The sequence below is a fragment of the Cryptomeria japonica genome, chromosome 10 (assembly GCF_030272615.1).
Source record: "Cryptomeria japonica chromosome 10, Sugi_1.0, whole genome shotgun sequence".
Lineage (NCBI taxonomy): Eukaryota > Viridiplantae > Streptophyta > Pinopsida > Cupressales > Cupressaceae > Cryptomeria > Cryptomeria japonica.
In genome coordinates, this window is record NC_081414.1 from 675,965,975 (window position 1) to 675,990,122 (window position 24,148).

Below are 24,148 nucleotides of genomic sequence, written 5' to 3' on the forward strand. Positions count from 1 at the left end.
TTTTATTATTAATTTAATAAAATCTAAAGTCCTCTCTCGTCAATTCACATATTATAAAATTGAGCCCTTAACTCTAAGGATGCCCCTTTTTATTTCATTTCAATTAATCCTAATAAAGTCCTAATTCTGACCTTCAAGACACATTTTCACACATCCAAACACCTTGGATTGACCCACCGAGCCGGATTTGACTTTTTAATCATGATATTTTGCTTCCCTAAATTTTTAAAAAAAAGTCAGTCGGACCGGAGTGAACACCACATCGGTCCCAACTTTTTCTCCCCAAATTTTGAGATCTTAATTTCACGGTATTATATTGTTCAAATCTCGCTTTGTGGAAAATTTCATCAATTCTAGGTTAGCCTATGATCAAAATCAAAGGTAGGGTTTCATTTGTATAACCTTTTCTTTCCTCATTTGAAGGATCCAACGATCAAACAATTGAAGGAGCCTCTTATGAAGTGAAAGTGCAAGTTTTATATGAAGTCTTCAATCAACATATTCATCATTCATCAAGTCTTCATCAATATTTTTCAACATCCATGGAAGCTTAGGAGATATTGAATAATAATAAGGAGATCACCAACTGTTGATTGGCTTGTACCTTTCCCTTAGGGTTTGGTATAGTTTCATGTTATTTTCATATTTCTATATGAGTTTTTAGATATATGCATCATTCATTTTCAGATTTATATTATTGCTTTAGATCTATATTGCATTTATGATTTGAAGCATTTACATTATGTTCATTTAGGGTTTTTACTCCAAACATAGGGTAGAATTCTAGTTTTGCATTTTGGCTCATAAGGATCTTACAAACACATGAGATTCTAGGGTACACACACTTTTCAATAATTTATTGGTTATTTGTGGAGGTGGAAATCACCAAAACAAGAGGTTTGACTAAGGCAAAACCCTATATAGCCACAAACACACCATTTTTCAGATTGCAAGCACAAGTACAAGTTTCCATCAGAGTTGCAATTTTTTGGGAAGTCTCAATCAACAATCACGGATCCAGATCTATAATTTAGGCCCAAGCCTCTAGGACTGGAGTGCCCGATGCCTTGGTCCTCCTCAGTCAAGTGCAAATTTTGGTAGACAAGCTTCAGATCACTTCAATCTACAAATTTCTACTTTCTGGCTCAGTACAGTCTTTGGGACCAGAGCGCTCAGTGCTCTGGTCCTGTCAATTTAGGCTTAGGTTTTAGTATCAAGTACACATCATAATTCCAACCTCAAATCTGTACTTGTTGTTTCAGGTTGGTTTAGTTATCAGTCTATTATTACTGTTGTTCTAGTTGCTTTCATTCATTCTATTAGCACAGTTTCGTATCCTCCCACATTTAGCACATTCCCTTTCATATTAGCAAAGGAATAGAAACCCTAAAAGTATTCCTTGACTCTCTTTCATAAGAGTTAGTCAAAGTGAATCACTTCCTTAGGCTCTTTCATATTCCAATGTATGAATGAGAGTGGGATTAGGTCTTAGCCTACCCAATCCCATTTTCATCCATCATATTTTGGTCAACCCGACCTTCTTACATTTGAATTTTCTAATTAGATCTTGTTGTTGCATGTTTCTCTTCTATCAAAAAACATAAAAAATCTCAAAAATATTTTTATATGCATTATGTGTTCTTGAGTTTTATATGTTCATATGCTTGCACTTAGTTAATTACATAATTACTTCATTGTTTAGACATTTAGTTTACTTTCTTTACTTGCATAGTTTCTTTCATTGCATTTTGTAAAATAGAAAAAAATAAAAAAAGGTCATTTTCAAATATTTTCATGTTGCCATTTTTTTTTTGGGCACTACCGCGAACCCCATTCCATGCCGTCAATCTTAAGGTGACATGTCGGACTTCAGCCGACTTGTCTTTGAATCATAATAGTTTCTTATATCTTGTTATAACACTTCACCCCCTTTCTAACGATCCTACTAAGGACATTTTGAGGCAAGAGGATGATTTCAATAACACTTTTATTAATTCTCTTCCTTCTAAAGATGAAGAATTAATAAACAATGCTATTACCTCTACCAAAATTGTCCCTACCCATGAGGACACCATAGTGAAAGATATTTTTATCACTTCTCTCGATGATCTCCCTATTTGGGATGAACCATTGGATGATGGCGTTGATTATTCTCTTTTAATATGTTCCTCTCCCATGAAAGTAACTCAGTGAAAGAAGATGATATTATGGTAAAAGAGGGTGATATGTGTTACCCTCCTCATTTTCTTGAGGCATTTTGTTCTCATGTTATTAAAAGAAAAAATAAGGAGTGTTTTATTTAGTTTGGGCTTGTGTAAGTCTTGGTTTTTGTTTTGTTGAAGTTTTTCTTGAACTAAACCTCTCACTTGAACCTCATCTAAGTTCAAGGTTCAAGTTCAAGCGGAGTATGTTGTATCACAACCTTGTTTTTAAAAGAGTTAAAGGTCTTTGTTATAATTGTCATTGAACTTGAACTATTGAACCTTTTCAAAAAGTTCAAAGTTCAAAGTTCAAGGTTCGGGTTCAAAGTTCAAAGTTTAAAGTTCAAGGTTCGGGTTCAAAGTTCAAAGGTTCAATGCGCAGGAGAATGCAAAGGAAAAGTGATTAATGAAGCATACTGTGGGTGAAATCCATAATTTTGAACCTTCTGATTGAACCCCGTGGTTCAAGGTTTAATCTGACAGTCCAATTCTGCACATATATCCGCCAACCCAAAAATGCAGCCAAAACAAAGTTGAGAATTTTCAAAATTCGAAGCTAGCCCACTTAATATTTTGGTCTCAAATGCTTCTAGATTTAATTTTATGACTATATGAGCTCATATGATGTATTATTTTAATATTTTCTCAGTGCGTGCAATATGGTTGGCAGGGTCAATTTACAATGGAAGTACCCTGATTTGATGAGCTGTTAAAAAATGGTTAAAAACCCATTTGTAATTTTAAATATCATAACTGCTCACAAATTTCATAGCTCCACGATGCCCGGTTAATCCGGGGAGTAAAAAGTGGCTGCAAGAAAAATTAAACTTTCTTACTTATTTATGTATAATATTTTAAAACATTTTAAGATGTTTTAAAATATGTTTGAGAGCTACAATTTCACGAGAATGTGAATTTTATTCCCTTTATCAAGAATCAATTATTGATAACTGAAAGCCTCTTAAAAAAATGAGGCTATATATATGTAATAAAAAGAAAGAGCTATGGATTCTTCTTTTCTTTTTCTGCTATGAATTTTTTTCTTCTGATTTTATCATTGTAAAGGGAAGAATATATTTGGATTGTCTGATCATTGTACAGGGGAATAATGGTCTGTGCACCATTTCTTTTACATTAGAAATAAAGAGGGAATGCATTTTAAATCTGTGTGTTTATATATGTATCCCTTGATTGCAGAATTGTATGTGAACTATTGTAGTTATTTTCTAATGTTTCCTCCTGTTATCTTTGATTATGCATGCAATTATTACAGAGACCGTGAGCTCTGAATTGTTTGAAATTTTAAATCTTCTCCTTAAATCATCTATTGGAAGTATTCAGGGAATGAACTTTGTGTCATTTCTATTTTCCTCTATTTATAAATCTTCTATTCGCATCTGTGTCATGTCTATGAGTAGATGTTAGTTGCCTTTATTGCTTTTTGGTTAAAATCATATTCAGAAAATATATATTTTATCCAACGAAGGGAGTTGTACCTTCCTATTAAAATTCAGAGAGCACTTGCAATTTCCATTACAAGTGAATCAACTGTTGGTTCCTTTTTTGTCTTTCAATTTGGGCATTTGGGAGTCATTTTGAAAGATATTTAAGAAGGACAAATCTTTTAACCAACAATATGATTGAAAATTCCCTTAATAACACCTTGCCTCCCCAAATTGCTCTACTCGTGAGGATACCCTAGTTCACGAAGAGATTGTTAATATTTCTATCAAATATCTCCCTCTCAAGGATAAATATTTGAAGAGTAATGTTGATCCTTCTCCAAGAGTGTACCTCTCCCATGTGGATCCTTTGGTGATAGAGGAAGATATGATGATTGCCTTTCCTAGCAACACCACACCTTATAGCCTTCCCTCTAGGGATGAAGTATTAATGCCTAGTTCTAGTCTCTCTCCCAAAATTGATCCTATTTATGATTATATGTTGGTGCAAGAAGAGACTATCAACACTTATATCAATAATCCTTATCATACGAATGTTGTCGATCCTTCTCCTAAAATGTACACCCCTTGTAAGGATACTTTGGAACAAGAGAATGATCTTAGGTTATGTAGTGCCCCTCCTTGATTCATCTTTTTATTTGTGCATCAATAGACTTGTTTAGAATCTTTGATGGTGTTTTGACTGATACTTATGGCTTTATTTATATCTCAAATGCTTATTGATGATGATTGACATTTTATTTGGATATTTGATCTATGATGACTTATATGGATGGTGATATATCTTGGATTATTATGGTGGATGGACTTACATTTGATGAATTATATGCACTCATTATTCATGGATGGATTATATTTCTTATGAGGTTTTGATGGCATCTTGTTAGTGCTAACCCCACTTCATGGTTATATTAGAAGAGTCGATGTTATGATTGTCGTGACTATCTTATGACTATGTTCGTGATAGAGATGATGTCATATCACTCATTACAAGCATGATACGACGTTGTGATTCTCTCTCACTTGTCTGATTATTTATGATATATGCAATTGTATATGTTGTCTTGTTGAAATTGGTTGTTGCGAGATTGCGGGTACTAGACATTGAATCCACCTAGTCTCATAGGTTTGAGCGCATTTTATCCCAATGGCAAGTTGATCGGAGGTGACATGAGTTCCTTCTACACACTCTAGGTTTAAGTTGATACCCTCGTCAGTTAGTGTCTTGGTGTGAGTCATCTTGTTAGCATAAAGTGATGTGTTGTTCAACCCTATGTCAGGTTGCCTTGCAGTGTTATGGTTAATTAATTAATTAATTAATAATTAGTTCATATAGCTTATTAATATTGAAATTAAATTGATGTATAGTTTTGATATTTAATTATTACAGGATGATTTATTGTTGAGGATTAATATTTATTAATATTATTTTGATTAATGTTTATTAAGCTTTTATTTATTAATTTATTATTGTTTATTATTTATTTATTGTTTAATTATTATCGATCTTATGTTATTATGTTTTGCTTTAATTGGGTATTTATTTATTATGCCCATGGTTTATTCTATTATTGGGTTGTTCTTATTATTTAATTCCTTTTTACCCCCTTTTGGTTTGTTTAATTATTATTTATCCTACCTACCCTATTTTATTATTGGTTGAGAGATTTGGGTAAGTTAAATAATATTACTTTACATTTTCTTACCTCATTTTGAGATATGGTTGGTAAGAAATATTATATTATCGATTATTTTGATTGGTTGAATTATTGCATAGTTTTTTAATGTAATTTTATTTATTGGCTTTCTGAGCATTTGTTGTGGTTGGCTTTTTGGAGAAATTTCTGTATTATTGAAGATTTCGATTGTTTTGAAGCTCGACTTTGGTTTGGTTGAATTTTGGATTGGACTTTCTCTTCATCAAATTCATTGCCATGACTTCAATATTCCAAGTTGGAGGAATTCTTCCTTCTATTATTTTTAATTTGAAAAGCTTGTTTTCATTTATGCCTTTGAGAAGGCTATCTGCAGAGTTGGGGAATTGTTAATTTCATAAGATTATTTATATAGTTAAAGAAATATTATATTGGGATTATTGTTTGTAATGGATACATCTTCTGGTATTCTGTCATGAAAGGCTTTGTATTCATTTATTGTGTAATGTTGTGTTTGATTCTGTATTCTTTGGAATTGTATATTTGAGTCTGATTTGCATTTTGGTGAGAGTTTGTCTATGTGCAATGTTAGAATCCTTGTATTTTATCTTGCTAGGAGACGCACCCGTGTCTAATTATGACAACATTTTCTATATCGTGGCTTAGTATCATTTTCATTTGTGCATTTCCTTGGGTTTTATTGCATGTTGCACCCATTTTGAGCTAGTTTCCTTATCTATTTATATACTTCGTGTCATCTGGGCAATGTTGCAATCCTTATCTTCGTTTTTATGAGCTTATGCTTCATATGTGCTAAAACTTTAATGAATGCACTTATTCAATGAATGTGTCATTCTGCCGAGCAAAAGCGTCGCAAAACTCGTCGTATGCGTTGCACTATTGCACAAAAGCGCTACCCTATTTGATAAGTGCATTATCGAATGTGGTATAAGCACAATTGTTTCTAGTATATGCACTAGTGTTTATATCAAAGACATTATTCTGTTGCATATATGCATTATTTTGCAGTCTGTAAGTGCTACAAGAAGTATCATATGCGTCACAGGAATAAGTGTATTCATTTTTAGAATGAATGTATGAGCTATAGTATCTGATGAATGCATTGTGCTAATTTTCATATGCACTTTACTGCTCTGATTCTGTGTTTTGGTCATTTTTACTTTCTGTGTCAAATTTTCTTGGCCTGTTCTTGTACCAGAGGCTATTATTGGTATCATTGTGACTTTTTTGAGTTGATTTATGGTTCTGATTGGATATTTGATTATGTTATGAGCTCTAGCAAGATAATGTGTGCCTTGTTGTTGAGGGTTATATTGTTTATGGCTCCAGTGAGATGAGTGTGCATTGTTGTTGAGGATTGCATTGACTATGGTTGAGAAAGAGGGTTTATGCCTTGCTCTTGTTTATTGACTATTTGATGAGGCTCTTGGCTTATGTGTTGGCATTATGGCTTTTGGATATTGATTGGATTTCCATATTTATATGTATCCTTGTATGGATGTTATTGTGAAATATGTTTGTATGAGCCTCCTTGTTGATGTTATTGTATGTGGTTAATCTAAGGTCTTAGAACATGGTTAGGGGGAGTGGGCTTCCATGTGATAGCTAGGGTCATGAGAGAATAGGCTGCCAAGAGGTTCCTTGTAAGGATGCTTGGAGTCTAAACCACTAAGAACACATTGGAGGTTTTCTTGATTGAAATTTAAGTGATAACAATAGTGATTAATTAGATGGGTTGGGCAATTAGGATTCATCTAAGAAAGATAATAAAATGATCTTTTGGTGCCCACCTCATATCCCTTGAGTGGAGACTTGAAACGAGCATGGTACGGTTGTGGAGACGACGTAACCAAACTCCCTTGATTCTCTCATAGGTTGAGACAGTTCCACATGTCTATCAAGGTGTCGGGTGGAGATCTCAAAGTATGTGTGTGTGTGTGTGTGTGTGTGTGTGTGTGTGTGTGTGTGTGTGTGTGTGTGTGTGTGTGTGTGTGCATGTATGTATGTATGTATTTCCCTTCTATGTGAGGATAGCATGTGATGACACTCTTCCCTACATATGTCCTTGTTCCTTATGCTATGCTTGTTGTTAGCCTCTAGGAGTTTTATGATTTTGATTAACATTGCGATGTGATTTGCATTATTGTCTAAGTGGTTACTCTTCTATTGAGTTGTTGTTATGTTCATGTCCTTTGGATGTTAGGTGTCAGCCTAGGTCTAGAGTGTGTGTGAGACCTTGTGTCATGTTTGTAGCATGGGGGGTGGTTCCTTATGGTTCCACATGGTGGAGTGGTTTGATTCCTTCTTCCATTGAGATGTTCTTCGTTAGATGCTCTTGTGCATGGATGCATATTCTTTATCTCTTTATCTTATGGATGGATTCATGGAGAGATTGATCTGATATGATTTATGTGGCATTTATATTTGTAGGATTCATGGGATAATTGTATTGTAGATTGAGAACTATGTATCTGGATGTAAAAGGGTCTTGTATACTCATGTAATGGAATGATGTAGTGTGTTGTGATCATGATTATTGTAGTAGATTATGTTGTTGTAATTCTTGTTGAACCTATGATGTATCTTGGATATTGGTCATTTGGTGGAAATACAGGTTTAGATTCATGGTTTGAGTAATATGTCATTGGATTAGTATTGGATGGAATTAAGTAAATGTTCTTAGCTAGAAAAGAAGTTATTTCCTTATTGTACTTGATTTTAGATATGGTTAAGCATTGAGTATCATGTTGATGTATATGACTATTATTATTAAAGGTAGTGGATTAGATATGTTGCAGGTGATGTTTAGTAATAGATTAATGATGATGTGTTAGTAAAAAGAGAATGAGAATTAGGAACATTTGGATTGGTGCTCTTAAAATGAACCTAAGGGGATTAATGGTGATTGTAAATAACTGTCATCATAGTATCTAAATTTATGGATGATATCTTATGTTATTGTAAGAAGTGAATAATAGAAAGAAATGTTAGAATGTATTAGATTATGGTAGTAAACATTATTGCCATGTTCTTAGTGTTATATTAAGTAATGGTGTTGAGATACCCTAGGGAATGTTAATTGATGAGTTATATATATTTCCACTTGCATATTGCGCTCTTATGGTTATACTTAAGTTGATTATGTGCATATTTAGTAGATGGTTGATTAATGCATACAAGTATTTTAGTTATATGTGTTGTATTAGTTGATGTTTTTTAAAAAAAATCTCTATTTGCATGTTAGTTGGCTATATTTCTGTAGGGTATTTTGGTAGGAATTACAGGTTACAAGGGTTTGATAACATCAATACTTTCCCCTATGAAGATTTCCCTTTCAACCAACAACCCTTATGTGTGTGAATGTCTTGAATTGGGTGAAGTAGCTACCAAAATGTTTGATTTCTTTATCTACTTTAGGGGATATCCTTTTACTGAAATCTCCTTCCATAGACCCGATGATTGCAAAGACAGAGAAATCGTTGACAATGTGATGATCCTTTATGCTCCTATCCAAATGTAACTGAGGATAATGGTGATGCAAATGAGTATTTGGAAGGGAGGCCTCTCTTCTCAACCCAAGGTAAGTTACTTGGGATGCAAGCAAGTAGACAACATATGAAGTCATATAGAACCTTGGTTCTATCTTTACTCATTGTAGTTGCTCATCCAAGTTATGACTGATCATTTTGCCCCAGTCAATTTGTTTTTTCCTTGCTGAGACAGTTTTAATAAAGAGCAAAATCCAAGGGACAAAACTCTTTTGCATCTGGTAATCCTGCCACCCTGCTAAGGAGAGTGACATAATCCTTATCGTCCATATAAAAATAGGCCCTATGAAAGATCTTAATGTTCTCCAATTGACTGTTATTCTTGGTCTTTTCCATAAAATTTTCATTAATATAGTCATAGGATCTACTTCGTCTTGGAAATACCACTCCCCATGAGTCATTATGACACGAGCATACGAATCATATTTAGGAATATGGAAAACATCTAATATGGTGTTAGGGAAGATATCTAGGATCACATTGTCAAGCGGGCCATAGACTCTTCTTTCATTTGGCTTATATTTGTAAGCACAAGCCATTATCAGGTTCAAAGATTGTAAAGTCATTGGGAATCCTGTTGTTGGGACAAGTCCTAAGCACACAAATGAGGTGGCCGAAGTTGTCCTTCCATTAGGTTTAGCCATCCTCTATATGAATTTTTTCAAATCTACACGACCAATGCTAATCTTTGTGATGTCCCTATCCGACGAGTGTAACTTTGTAGGCTAGAGATAGGACTCGAACTTGTACTTCATGGCGATTACTTTTGATCCACGCATTAGCGATTTTGCACCCAAAAAAATCATATCAAGAGTCTTATTGAAAAATAGAACATAAAACAACTACACTAATCGATGCAACACACATTATTATTAAATTTATCCCTAAACAGAGCTTGCAAAAAGTTGGGGGTCGGGGATAGGAACATCCTTGATTTTGAGCTTATTATAGTCACAAAATATATCAGGATTCGACGAAATCATAACCCCCAATCTCCGATTACCATGCATTAAGAGGGGGGGGGGTCGAGGATCATGACTTCCCTAATCGAATGATCAAATAGAAGGGTGGGGGTCGAGGATGTTTCCAACCCCGATCCCTGAAGGAATGAAAGGGCACCAATGCGAGGGGTCAAGGAAACCGAATCCTAGGACTCCCTGGAAATGGGAATCGGGGATTGATGATCCCCGATCCTTGAAAAGAGACCGAAGGGCATGCGAAAATAGAAAACTGAGAAACAAAGAGAAAACACCAATTTGGGGATCAGTTCATGCTAATCTTGAATTAGAGCCAAAATCAAGAAAGAAACCAAAGCAAACGAGGGTGAGTGCAAAGAAAGACAAACAAAATGACGAAAATGACAATTAAAAAAGGAAATACAACAAAGGAAAAATGAAGCAAAACAACAAAAATAGAGGGTGAAACAAAATCAGAATGACACCAACACAAATAAAGAAAGGGATTGGGGGTCAAGGATTGAGAGAACCCAAATCCTTGAAAAGGGTAGAGGAAAATGGGCAAACCAATCATTGATCCCCAAAAAGAAGAGAAAAGAAGGAAAAAGAAAGAAAGAAAGAAGGGGAGGGAAGACATAACAAAAAGAAAAAAAAACAAAAAGAAAAAGCAAAAGGAGGGGGGGGCCCATTTCTCAAAATGAGAGATGGGGTTTGAGTTGTGGAGGCACAACAAATGTATTTAAGTACAATAAATTATCAACATGAAACATTAAATGTGTGTGAATCAACTCATAATGACTATTAGAAGGGGGGTAGGAAAGTTGAACTATGAATTTGAGAATTTACATTTTGGGATCATTCCTACATGTCTCGAGCTTGAACCAAGTCAATCCTGGGTGATGTAGAAATAAAATCTAGTGATAAAGTGTTAATCTCAGGGCAAGGAGTGGAATCAAAATAGATAGAGAGTGAATGTATGAAAATGGTATAAATAGAGATCAAACAAATATATATAGAAATTGGGCTATGAGTTGAGCCAATCACAAGAACGAATCAAAATAGACAGAGAGTGAATGTATGAAAATAGGTGCAAATATAGTCGAAACAAATATAGATAGGAATTGAGCTACAAGTTGAGCCAATTAAAAGAATGAATCACTTGTCAATATATTATTGCATTAAGACATTATACTAAGGTGGTCATAAAACTAATGGGTGTTCTAATTTCACCAATACATTTTCACCCACCTTTATGCACATGTGCATATCTAACATGAACATTCTTAGGCAACATGAAAAGTAAATATACTGACACTTGTAAAGGATATTATTTTATAAAAAGCACACAATAAATATTCTTGTATTCTCCTTGACATGAGTACTGCATCAAGACATACAAAATAATGAAAATGTATACGACAAGGTGTGCCTACCTCGTGAACAAAATAAGCACAAAATATATGTTGATTTAACTCTATATGAAAATGGGAAGAAGAGACAAGGGGGGGGGGGATAATTTTACATATATATCTAAAATTGATACAAACTTTGTATGAAGAGAAATTCTTGGTGGGAATTATGAATGGGATTTCAAAGAGTTCTAGTATTGAAGTTTCGTACTTTAATCTCCAAATTTATTAGAGCCAAAAATTAAACTTTGATATATTTGCTTCCCTCAATAAATCTAAAATTTCAAGAGATGGAGTGGTTTGGAACACACATCTAGAGTGGTGGATAAAGATTATTTTTAATGGAGCATCCAAGGGTAACCCAAATTTAGGTGTCTTGAGAGATGATAAGGGTAAGTTGGTACAAGAATTTTCTATCCCTCTTAATATTTAAACTAGCAACCACTATGAAAAGGAAATATGTACTTTAAATGCTATTAAGATTGCACATTCCAAAGGGTTTGACAAGCTCATTATGAAAGGAGACTCCTTAAACATAGTTTGATGTTTGTGGGGGAGCCAAATTCCTAGTTGGACTATAGACAATTTTATAAATGGCTCCCTTAGAATTGCTCCTGGCTTTGATAGAATCATTTTCTACCATGTGTTTCACAAGGGTAATAGATTCGTCAATTCCCCTATGGGCTAAGGAGTCAATTTCAAACACATGAAGATTTGGCATTTGTTCAAACACAAATGAAGTCCATTCAGGTTAATGATTATTTCATAAGAGATAGTTCACATGTTGGGAGAAATTATGATCAAATGAGAGGAAACTTAATGTATAATTATTGATGTCTTCTAGTGTATTCCATGGTTTTTTGAAATTTCATAGCTCAAACTTAATCACAAAAAAATTGAAGGGTTTGTGGAAAATTGTGAGAAGAATCGATAAGAACTTAGAGATAATGGTTGGTGATAGGAATAGCATGGAGCCCCCAAATTGTGAGGGGTTCTATTGTACACCTCAAGTCTATAAAATCTTGTATAACGGTGGATCGACCACATACCTTGAAATACTCTTGTAATGTCACAAACTACATACCCTTGCAATTTCACACTACATAAAACCTCCTTTTAGACTAAGAAAATATATATTGTAATTATGTTGTGATTTTATTAAAATAATTAATTCTTAGTCAAATTGGAATGTTCCTTAGTTTGTGAGTCTGATTTTCCCAAACAATTAAATCATGCACAAACATTTGTGCGACGTGCTAACATCCCACAAAAATGTGAGATCTTGGACTCTGCCAAAGTAATGTCCCTATCAGTCAGGTCAAGTCTCAGAAACAAACTCGAACCTTCTATCTTGGGCTAAAACTCTCTATCTTGAAAATAAGGTAACTATTCATCCATCCAATCACATACAACAATAATTTTCTCATTTCATCTCTCTCACACACTACTACTATACAACTTGAAGCTTTAGAATAGAACTGTCCTACAACATTTAAGGAATCACCTTTGAGAGATGGCGGTAGTCTTTTGGAGAGTTTTGATTGTTGGTTGGTGTTGGGCTTTGATATCATCATTTTAATATTTAAATAGTATATAGTTCATTTTTTTTTAGAAGCTTCTTCATTTACTCTCTTCCATTTTATATCTATGATATTTTTATTTGTCTTGGCTAGTTGTGGATGTAGAAATACCAAAATAAGGGTTTGACTTGGGCAATCCCCTAAACAACCACCCTCAACCTTTCTCTCTATTTTGTGTGTGCAAGTTTTTGAGGAAATTTTGTGTGGAGTATTTTACAAGTTCAAAATATTTGGTGAGTTCTTTCCTTCTATTCAACTATTTCTTTCGATTATTACTTTGTGTGTACTTAATTTCCTCATCTCTCGCACTTCTGTTTTATTAGGATCTATGCTAGAGAAGTTTAGAATTTTTTTGAAGTTCCCATTTTTGTCCGCGCGAGATGACAATACACTGTGTTGTAGTCTACATGTAGCACTTGTGTTTGTGGAAGAAGGCTAACCCTAGTTACAAAAGAACCATCTTTACTTGTAATTTTCATTCTCGAAGTCCCTTCATTTAAAGTCTATAAAGATCTATATGAGATAAAAATAGAGGAGTCATTACAAGAAGCAAATTTGTTGAAGAACAAGTTCTTTTGTGTTTACTTTTTGAGACAAAACCTAATACATTTGAAGAAGCATGTAAAGATCAAAATTGGATAAAATACATGAAGGAAGAGTTGGATCAAATTGAGAAAAATCGGACTTGGGAATTGCTACCTAGATTGGCATATAAGAATGTTATTGGAACAAAGTGGGTATTTCAGAACAAGCTGGATGAAGATGGTTGAGTTGTAAAAAACAAAGCAAGGTTGGTATGCAAAGGTTACACACAGGTTGAAGGCGTTGATTTTGAAGAAACCCATGCTCTTGTTGCTAGAATGGAGGCTATAGGATGTTTTTGGCTTTTGCAACATATGAGGATTTCAAAGTCTATCAAATGGATGTAAAGTCAACAATTTTGAATGGAGAATTAAAGTTAAAGGTCTACATGGAAAAACTGAAAGGATTCAAGTTATCAGATGATCCAGATATTGTTTGTAAACTATAGTGACTTCCAGGAGGAAGTCAAAGATAAGGGAAGGGGGATGTAACACCCAGCCTCATGTATAGCTAATGCAACCCTAAACTATTACATACTTTTCTTCAATAAATGGTTAGATAGAATAAGGGATTATTAATGAAATGATTTTATGGTGATAGAACTTGGTAAAGAAATGATAGAAAATAATATGGTTTATAATTGGAATCTAACTATGCGCGTGAATGTGTTGGTTATGTGCTGGAAGTAATGAGGACAATGGGAGAAAGGAGAAACACCTAATTCCAAATAAACTTCTTTTATGAGAAGTTACAAGTCTAACCATTATGTTTTACTTGGAAGGAAATGAGGTTTTGTTATTCAACATAGATATGTATATGAGGTCTATTATTGTGACGCGTCTATTCTGGCTCCAAAATGACAGTACGGATTGACTAACACGCGTGTTAGTCGCGCATTTTACACCATCGATTTTGCAATTAACGGCTACGATTGACTAACATGTTGCTAACACACTGTACGAAAGGTCCGTTTTGGAGCTAGAATAGACACAACCCTATTATTGTGGGTCCTTAATGAGTGTTTTTGAGTCATTCCCATGTTTTAATTACAAAAATAGGCCCCTAGGGTCTATACCTTTGAGGTGGGGGCCTATTGGGAATGCAATAAAGGCTCTAGGACTTGTTTTCACTCTCCAAAAGTCCTCATTAAGATGAGTGACGAATTTGGAGGATAAATGAATTGAGGGTACCCACTCCACCCCCATACCTCATTTATGAGGGAAGACGTTGGGGAATGGGGTGTCCTAATTGTTGTCCCCTATTAAATGAGGAAAAGACCTCATGGAGGAAGAGGATAGAAAGGTGACAAGTGTCACCTCCCCATCCAAGTCTTCCAAGTTAATCTCCCTTATATTGGGTTTGTGAAGAGGGAGTTGGGTGTTACCCACTTCTCCATTTTTGGAAACTCTTGCAAGATTTTGAGAAAGAAGATAGATTGGAGGAAAGAAAGGAGTACATCCTTGGAGAGATGGAAGACAAAATGCATATGTTTAGAGAGATAAGTTCTCCATTTACTTTGATCCATTTTGTTATTGTCACAAGTTTGAGATGTAGTTGCAAAGTCTGGTATGTAGTGTCTATGTGAAGAAAATTATTAGAGTTATGTAAGGGTTTTAGTTGATGAGAGTAAATTTGTCCAAAGTGTGTGAGACCTCTCTATCTTGGGTATAAATCAATCTTCTCGCTCGGGGGTATGGCTAGAGCTTATGAGGCTCCATGACACCATTATGGTTGGGAGGAGAGCAAGCCTTATTTTTGTATTTTCCCACTGTCATGTATGATTGTGAGATCTTTCAAAGTGTTTAGTTAAAGAAAAAAGAAAATTATTGTGTATCAAAAGAGAAAGATTTAATTAGATCTTTATTTCATGATGGTTATATGTTTGTCTTCAAATTGTAAAATGGAAAAAAAAAAACTTTGTGCATTTTTGTTGAGAAATTTATCTAGTAATAGAATGGCAAGACGTGTTGGTTTTCTTAACCTTTGGATTGCCTATAATGAGGATTGTATGACTGTTCTTTAAATATGATAGTGATAAGATAAATCTTATAGTCTTTGTTGAGAGATCATAGTGTAATGGAGGAAGTTTTCTTTCATTGGTATATTATCTTGAGAGTTAGTTTTTCCATGAATATTACATTCTGTGCGTATGCTGATATGTGCCTTTTTTTTTACAAGAATGGAAGATGCACTCAGAGTAAAATATGAATAAAATAAAATTGTACTCTCTTATTAGAAATATATGTATGCCTATTAAATGGAACGTAGATGGGTGTTTGAAGAAGCTTGATGTTATTTTCTTTTGAATGGAAGAGAAAGGAACAAAGTGATTTATTTCACTTTTCATGTGATTAGATATTTTTCTATTAAAAATGTGTCTGGAAATTTATGAGGAAAAGAAAAAGAAAACATTGAATATATATTGAATCCTATCATTGTAAATCCCTGCTGACAGTAATAAATAAATACATAAATAGTAGAATAAATAGAAATGGTATTGCAACGATTAATAGTAATGGATTGTATATTCCTACACCCTCTAATCAAATAAATATCCAATACTTAGAGAAAATTCGGTCAAATATTTCACATGCTTCTGTTTTTTTTACCACTTTTGGTGTACATATAAATTTGGGCGAATGAGACTAAAGAAAGGAGATTCACTTCTTTTGTGCCATCTGAACCACCACCATTCAGCTGATTGTGTCTATTCTAGCTTCAAAATGGACCATTCGTACAGCGTGTTAGTGACAAGTTAGTCAATCACAGTCATTTATTGCAAAATCGACAGTATAAAATGTACGACTAACACATGTGTTAGTCAATCCGTACTGCTATTTTAGAACCAGAATAGACTCGTCCCCATTCAGCCAACATGGTGTCTGAAGCAGTCAATATAAAATTTATGAGCAGTCACAGTTAATATATGTCTTGTCTTGAATGACTGGTTGTCTTGCTCATGGCAAAATAATCATTTGCCTCACCCACCAACAATCATACTGCAGCCACATGTCTGCATTGACTAGTGTAGTTACTAGAAGTTATATAATTGAAAGATGATACAAAATGCAATGGAAGAAAATAAATAAAAAAATTAGGGTATGTCTTTTGTCACAATAATATATATCATTATAAAAATTTGATGTTATTAGATTTCTAAGTTAGAACTTAGATGTTTCTACATTGAAACTGTTCTTTTCTTTTGAGAGTTAAAGAAAGAAATATCTGAAAGTAATACATAAATAACATTACATTTTTAGGGGGCTTCTTCTCATAGCTTCCTCTCTTCTTTTTCATTGTATCTTAGCAAGGATATAGGGTTTTCTTCCTGATTTTTTCCCTATTGAGCTCTTGAATCAATTTTCTTATTAATATATATATTAGTGGCTTGCCACTTTTGCCAAAAAAAACAAAAAAAATAATATTACATTCTTCTAATTTGACTTTTGATAGTTTCTAATTTTTAATTTAGATGTTTCTAAGTTAAAATTCTTCATTTCTTATCCATACATTGAGGATGGTTTTAAAATTGAATTTAAAAAAAATAAAAAATAAAAAAATTCTCTAAATATCTTGTTTAGAAGTGTCCACAATTAACTTAGATGAAATTCTTTAATCAGTATTTAAAAATAATAAAGCTAATTAATTAGTTACATTCATATGTAAAATTATACATGTTTAGTAAATATATATGTGATTTATTGAAGATTCTTTTTAGAGAATACAAGAAACTTAGTTATTTATTTTAAAAAATAAAAATAAAAATAAAAGACAAAATAACTAAATAGATTATTTAATTATAGATTACAAGAAAACATTAAGAGAATTAGGTAATTTATTTGGATTATTTTCGGTGTACACATTGGTAGATATATAATTTCTTGGGCTGACATTATTATTAAGGTTATTAGTAAAGTAATATTAATATTAATATTAATAATGATATTAATGAGAATATTAGAGTATTTGATTTGAGATTTAATTTTATTAATTATTAGGAATATTAATATTCCTAACAATGGCATTAAGGGATTATTTTTATTGGTATAGAGCGATAATGATAAATGGGGCGCTAGTAAATTATATTCTCCATCATTAATCATGTTAGTATCAAATGTAAATGTAATAATGACATTAGTCTTAGTAATAATATTAATTGAAATATGAACATCAGAACAATGATAATAATAATAGTAAAATGTGGTATTAATAATAAAGAATTGTAGTACCTTGTTATGGGTAATGATAAAGTGGACACAAGAGATAATAATATTACGATGATGCTAGTAATGGCTATATTGAAAACATCAAACACAATGCACACATACAAAAAAAATAAATAGCTCTATTAATCAAGCATGGTCTCATTTATTTATTTTTGGGTAACAATAATGTCATGTTACCATTAAGGGTAGAATTAGTACTTTAAAAGTAAACAAGTTTTTATTAAGTTATCGGTGTTGACACAAGTAAGGCTTTCCATACCTTGGCAATAGAACAATTCTAGTGTGGCAGGATTTGGAGATGATATGACCAAAACTAGTAGAATGTGTTGTCTATGTCATTAAGTTCCAACCTTGTCTAAATTGCAAAAGCAACAACATCTTGTGCCAATAGTGTGTTCTCATGTTGAACATCATAGTTAGGCCTATAGTAATGTTCTAATAAGTTTAAAAAAAAATAGTTAGGTTTTCTTAGAAAAAAATTATGGGCATGATAGATGTAAAGTCAACATTTCTGAATGGAGAATTAAAGGAAGAGGTCTACATGGAAAAACCGAAAGGATTCAAGTTATCAGATGATCCAAATTTTTTTTGTAAACTGAAGAAGGTGTTGTATGGATTGAAGAAAGAACCTAGAGCTTGGTATGGAAGGTTAGATAAGTATCTACTAAATCAAGGATTTTTAAAAGGTTCTGATGACAACAATATCTACTTCAAAGTTGAATCAAGTAAGATCTTAATTGTTTTGATTAAGTAAAAACAGGTATTTGAAAGGTACCCAAACCTTTTACAAGCCAGGAGAACAAAATAGCATAAAAAAGTGCCTGATCACTTCAAAAAGTCAAAATGCACCCACCGGAAGGGCACAACTTAAAACATCATTAAATAATTACCTAAAACTCGGAACAGACAGCAACAGGAAAGCAAAAGATAGAAAAGAGACAGAACCAAGGACAACAACTGGAACTAAATACTATTCAGGATCTCCTCAGCGTGAACAACCATTTGTTTCATGTTGTTCGCTGAGGTCTTCATATCCTCCAGCTCACGACCTTCGATGTCGACCTTATTCTTTGTGTTGGCTCTGGTCCTCCTTTCATGACCCTTCTTGTTCACCTGCTCTTTATCACCTTCCTTCTCTGCATTGTTCTCATACCTGTTGATAAAGATGTTCATGTTGTCCACCGAAGATTTAAGAATTTGAAAATTTTGATCAACAAGCTGCTTGACATTGTGCTCCAGCTTGTCAATTCTGCTACCAAAATCTTTCAGTTTGTTGTCCATTTCCTTTCTATCTCCCATCTCATTGACCTTTTTCTCCATGGCTAAGATTTTTCCAACCATACATTCAATAGCTTGCGCATTATGCAGAACGACCACTAACTCTTTAACATGCTCTGCCAAGGGCTTGTCACCAACTATAATTCTTGCCATGGCCTGTGTATCTGTTTTCAAACTATTAATATCCTTCACCAAAGTAGTGATGGTCTCACAGAAAGCCTTAATGGTATCTATTGGCATTTGGCATTATAATAGACAATGGGAGATTCTTGGTATTTCAATAAGGATATTGAGAAGGTTGTTGATGATTATGGATATAACTGATTAAGGATGTTTACTGTCTTGATATTATTATTTTGTCATTGATGTCAAGAAATTAATTTTCTAATTCAGTATGATGTTGCCATATCTTGAGAAGTATGATTTGAAGAGTATAAAGATGTCGGTAAAAGACACAGAAAGAATATGATGAATAAGGGGATAAATAAGGTACTCAATGGGCAACTATTATCGAGTCAGACAATGATAAGATCATGATGTTTAGATTGTTTTAACATCATACATATGTTGTAAATTGTAAGGTCAATACTATACTATGTTACCGAGCAAAGAACCTAGTCGGTAAACCCTAAGGAACCTAGTCGGTAAACCCTAAGGTTATCGCTATCGGTTAATGAAGGCAAAATATCTACGGAGTGAAGTTTAGTATTTGTCGAGTTGTTACCGAGTTGTAACCGAGCTCTAACAGAATACATTAAATGGTTACATGCGTTATTTAATGAAGGAAGCTGATGAGCTGGAATTGATTAAATGATTGGTATGCTGTGCATGAAGTTTGTTAATGAATCTATGGCAAAGGAAAATCGGCATGAAGATCTACAGCTCAGATTGAACTGCAATACCCTAGCACAAGTTCCAAGAAATGTATGCAAGTTCCAAGGTAGGGTAAAACATTTTCAAATCGAAGGATACATTGAACCTGGTCAAAGTTTGAAGATCCGATGGCTATGATTGATCATGGGAAATGTGATCAAGGAGATTAAGCGGTTAGCTAATTGTCTATAAATATGGAACTATTGATAAACAACATATGCGGGCAAATGTATGCAAAGGGATGCTACATAGTGATTACCAAGCACAGAAGCTTGAAGACCTGTTTGAATAACAGAGTATAGAAGCCCAACAGATGGACAAGATTAGTTCTATGTCTAGATTGTATTGAGCAAATAAGAATCTGCTTTAGCATTTTAGATGTGAAGTTGCAGATAGATTTTTATTACTATTATTTTGTGAAAGTGACGGAAAATCTCTTAACTGAGTGGACTTAACAGTCTTATTTGTAAAACCCTCTAGCAAGGTGACATTCTGATTGAGTGTTTGAAATCCTTTAACAAGGTCACTTCTAACAAGGTGAAGATCCTAACAAATCTGAGGGAAATCCCTTAACCGGGTCACATCTCGCAATGTGTTTGTAATCTTTAACAGGATTTGCTTTTAACCAGGCATACTCTAGAAGAGTATATTTCTTAGTGGGTCCGAAATCCCACAGTGGTTTTTCCCTATTTGGGTTTCCACGTTAAATCTGGTGTTATGAGGTTTATGATGTTTACATGCTTTTGAGTTTGCATGTTTAGCAGTTTTGGTTATATTACTGAAGTATATGTTACCGAGGTTGAATCTGATGTTTTTATGGAAGATTAAGTTTGTATGATTCACCCCCCCCCCTCTCATCTTGTTGGCTATTGGATCTGTACTTACATTAAGTATCAGAACTATCAATTGGTATCAGAGCTTTGGACTCCGGAAGAAAAGTTTAAAGGTACTTGAGGCAAAGATCCAAAGATGTATAAGAGGGATGCACCGAAGCTGAACAAGTCAAGTTTCTCTACATGGCAGAAAAGGATGAAGCTGCACCTATCAGGAGTTGGAGAATACGTCATATATTATCTGGAGAATGATTTCATCACACCGAGCACCTATCCATTGACAATGGAAGAGATAAAGGCAAAGCAAGAACATATCCAAGCAATGATTGAAATAACATCTGCATTGACCGACTCAGAGTTTAATGATCTAGAAGGCTGCAATGATGCAAAGGCTATGTGGGATAAGCTCATATCAGTATATGGAGGAGATGAACATGTTCAAAGAGCAAAAGTAGATAGTCTAAGAGGACAACTTGAATCTATGAGGATGAATGAAGGTGAGAACATAACTCAGTACAGTACAAGACTAAAGGAGATTGTCAATCAAATCAAAGGAGCAGGTGGAACTATTGAAGAAAAGGATATAACAAGTAAGTTGTTAAGAACCCTTCTACCGACTTATGCAATCAGAGTCTCTGCAATCAATGAATTGAGGTCTATACCTAATATGCCAATTTCTTTAGATGCTACTATTGGTAAGCTACATGCATTTGAGTTAAGTAACTTTGATAACAGTGGATCTTCGGTAAATAAAGTTGAATCTCCATTTAGTTCTTTTCATCTTGATGAATCTAATGATTACAATGAAAGAAAGTATAAGTACTCTGAAGGAGATCATAGTGGAGCAAGTGAAAGATTTCATAAGAACATGGAAGAAGTACACAAATTGTATGAGGAAATCAGAAAGCAGGAAGAGTTTGAAGCACTATTAGCCAAAAGGTTACCAAGAGGCAAAGGTAAGTATAAAGGAAAACTACCTTTGAAATGTTTCAATTGTGATAAAATAGGACATATGGCTTCTAACTGTCCCGATAAAGAATCTACTAAAAAGAGAGATTATCGAGATGACAGACAGAAAGACAATCATTACAGAGGACACCGAGACTTCAGAAGAAGAGATAGAAAGACATGCTTAATAGCTGATGATGAATCCAATGATGATAAATCAGATGAAACTAATACAGAGGAAGTAGTTTATGTGGCTATCAAAGATGGATCAGATGAAGAAACGTATGAAGAAAAAGCCCTAATATCTCACGTAAATACTAATGATTCTTGGATCATAGATAGTGGATGCTCACATCATATGACAGGTGATAAACACAAGTTTGTTATGTTAGAAGATTATGATGGAGGATATGTAAGATTTGGTAATGATGCACGATGTCCGGTGAAAGGTAAAGGATCTATAACACTTCTTGACAATGCAAGATGCAATGATGTTTATTGGGTTGAAGGTTTGAAATACAATTTGTTGAGTGTAGCACAGCTAAACAATACAGGTTATCGGATAGAATTTCAGAAGGGAATTGTCAAAGTTCATGACAAGAATGGAAAGTTAGCTGCTTCTGGGACACAAACAAAACGTAACACATTTCACCTTGACTCAACTCAGAACAAGTGTTTGTATGCAAAGATAGATGATACCTGGTTATGGCATAAAAGGTTTTGTCATGTAAATTTTGATAATTTGATCAAAATAAGTAAGAAGCACCAAGTAAGAGGTCTACCAAGTCTTGAAAAGCCTGAGAATGCTATGTGCCGAGGATGCCAGATGGGTAAGATGACAAGATCAAGCTTTACAAGTAAGTCTTACACTTCTAAGGGAATTTTAGAACTTGTGCACACTTATCTTTGTGGTCCTATGAAAGTTCAAAGTTATTATGGTGATAAATATTTCATATTATTTGTGGATGACTATTCAAGGATGATGTCAGTTATGTTTTTAAAAGAAAAATCAGAAGCTTTTCAAATGTTTAAATGGTACAAGGCAAGAGTTGAAAATGAAATAGGAAGACAACTAAAATGTCTTAGATCAGATAGAGGAGGAGAGTTCACATATGATGAGTTCAACTTATTCTGCAATGATCATGGTATTAAAAGACAAGTCTCTACACTGAGAACTCCACAACAAAATGGAATAGCTAAGAGAAGACACAGATCTATTGTGGATTGTGCTAGAACCCTGATGATTGAAAAGAAAGTGCCACAAACATTTTGGAGAGAAGCAATAAACACAACAGTTTACACCCTGAACCGAGTACAACTGAATAAAGGTACTTTGAAGACACCATATGAAATCTGGTATGACAGGAAACCTAATGTAAGTTATTTTAAAATCTTTGGAAGTAGATGCTATGTACACAAAGATGATAGAAATGACAAGTTTGATCAGAAAAGTGAAGAAGGAACATTTCTAGGTTATTCTTCTAGAAGCAAAGCATTTAAATGTCTGATCAAATCATCTAACAAAATAGTAGAAAGTGCAAATGTGAAAATTGACAAATTTGCAGAAAGAAATGATGAAGGAAATTCCAAAGAACCAGAAGATTATGATGAATTTGTCTATGTTCAACCGACAAGTTTTACCAAGAAAACTGTTGAAGAAAATATCCAGTTACCAAGTGATGAAGAAGATCATACAGAGCCTACTGAGCCTGTATTAGCCAAGTATGTCAGAAGGCATCATGCACCAAGTCAGATTATAGGAGATAAGGATGATCCAGTGATGACAAGGAACAAACTGAGACAAAACACATGTTTGATATTTGAATTTGAACCAAGAATAGTGAAAGAGGCATTTAAGAGTGAAGATTGGATAAATGCTATGATAGAAGAGATTGATCAAATCAAGAAGAATGACACATGGACACTAATCCCAAGACCAAAGGACAAAAATGTAATTAGTACAAAGTGGATTTTCAGAAACAAGCTAAATGAAAAAGGAGAAGTCATTCAAAATAAAGCAAGACTAGTTTGCAAAGGTTATGCTCAAGAAGAAGGAATTGATTATGGTGAAACTTTTGCACCTGTGGCTAGACTTGAAGGAGTAAGAACATTGTTGGCATATGCTGCTTTCAAAAAATTCAAGGTATATCAAATGGATGTCAAATCTGCATTTTTGAATGGAATATTAGAAGAAGAAGTTTTTATTGAACAACCTGAAGGATTTGTTGAAGACAATAATAAAGATCAGGTATGTAAATTGAACAAAGCATTATATGGTCTGAAACAAGCACCTAGAGCATGGTATGAAAGATTGCACTCTTATTTGATTAAGATTGGTTTTATAAGGACAAGTGAGAATAGAAATATGTACATGAAGAATGATGAAAATGGAATACTGATCTCAGCCATATTTGTTGATGATATTATATTTTGTGGAAATGACTCTCTTTGTAAGAACTTTGGAAATGCAATGAGCAAAGAATTTGAGATGTCATTAATCGGTGAGATAAAGTATTTTATAGGTTTACAAATACTGCAAATGAAAAATGAGATTTTCATTACTCAATCCAAGTAC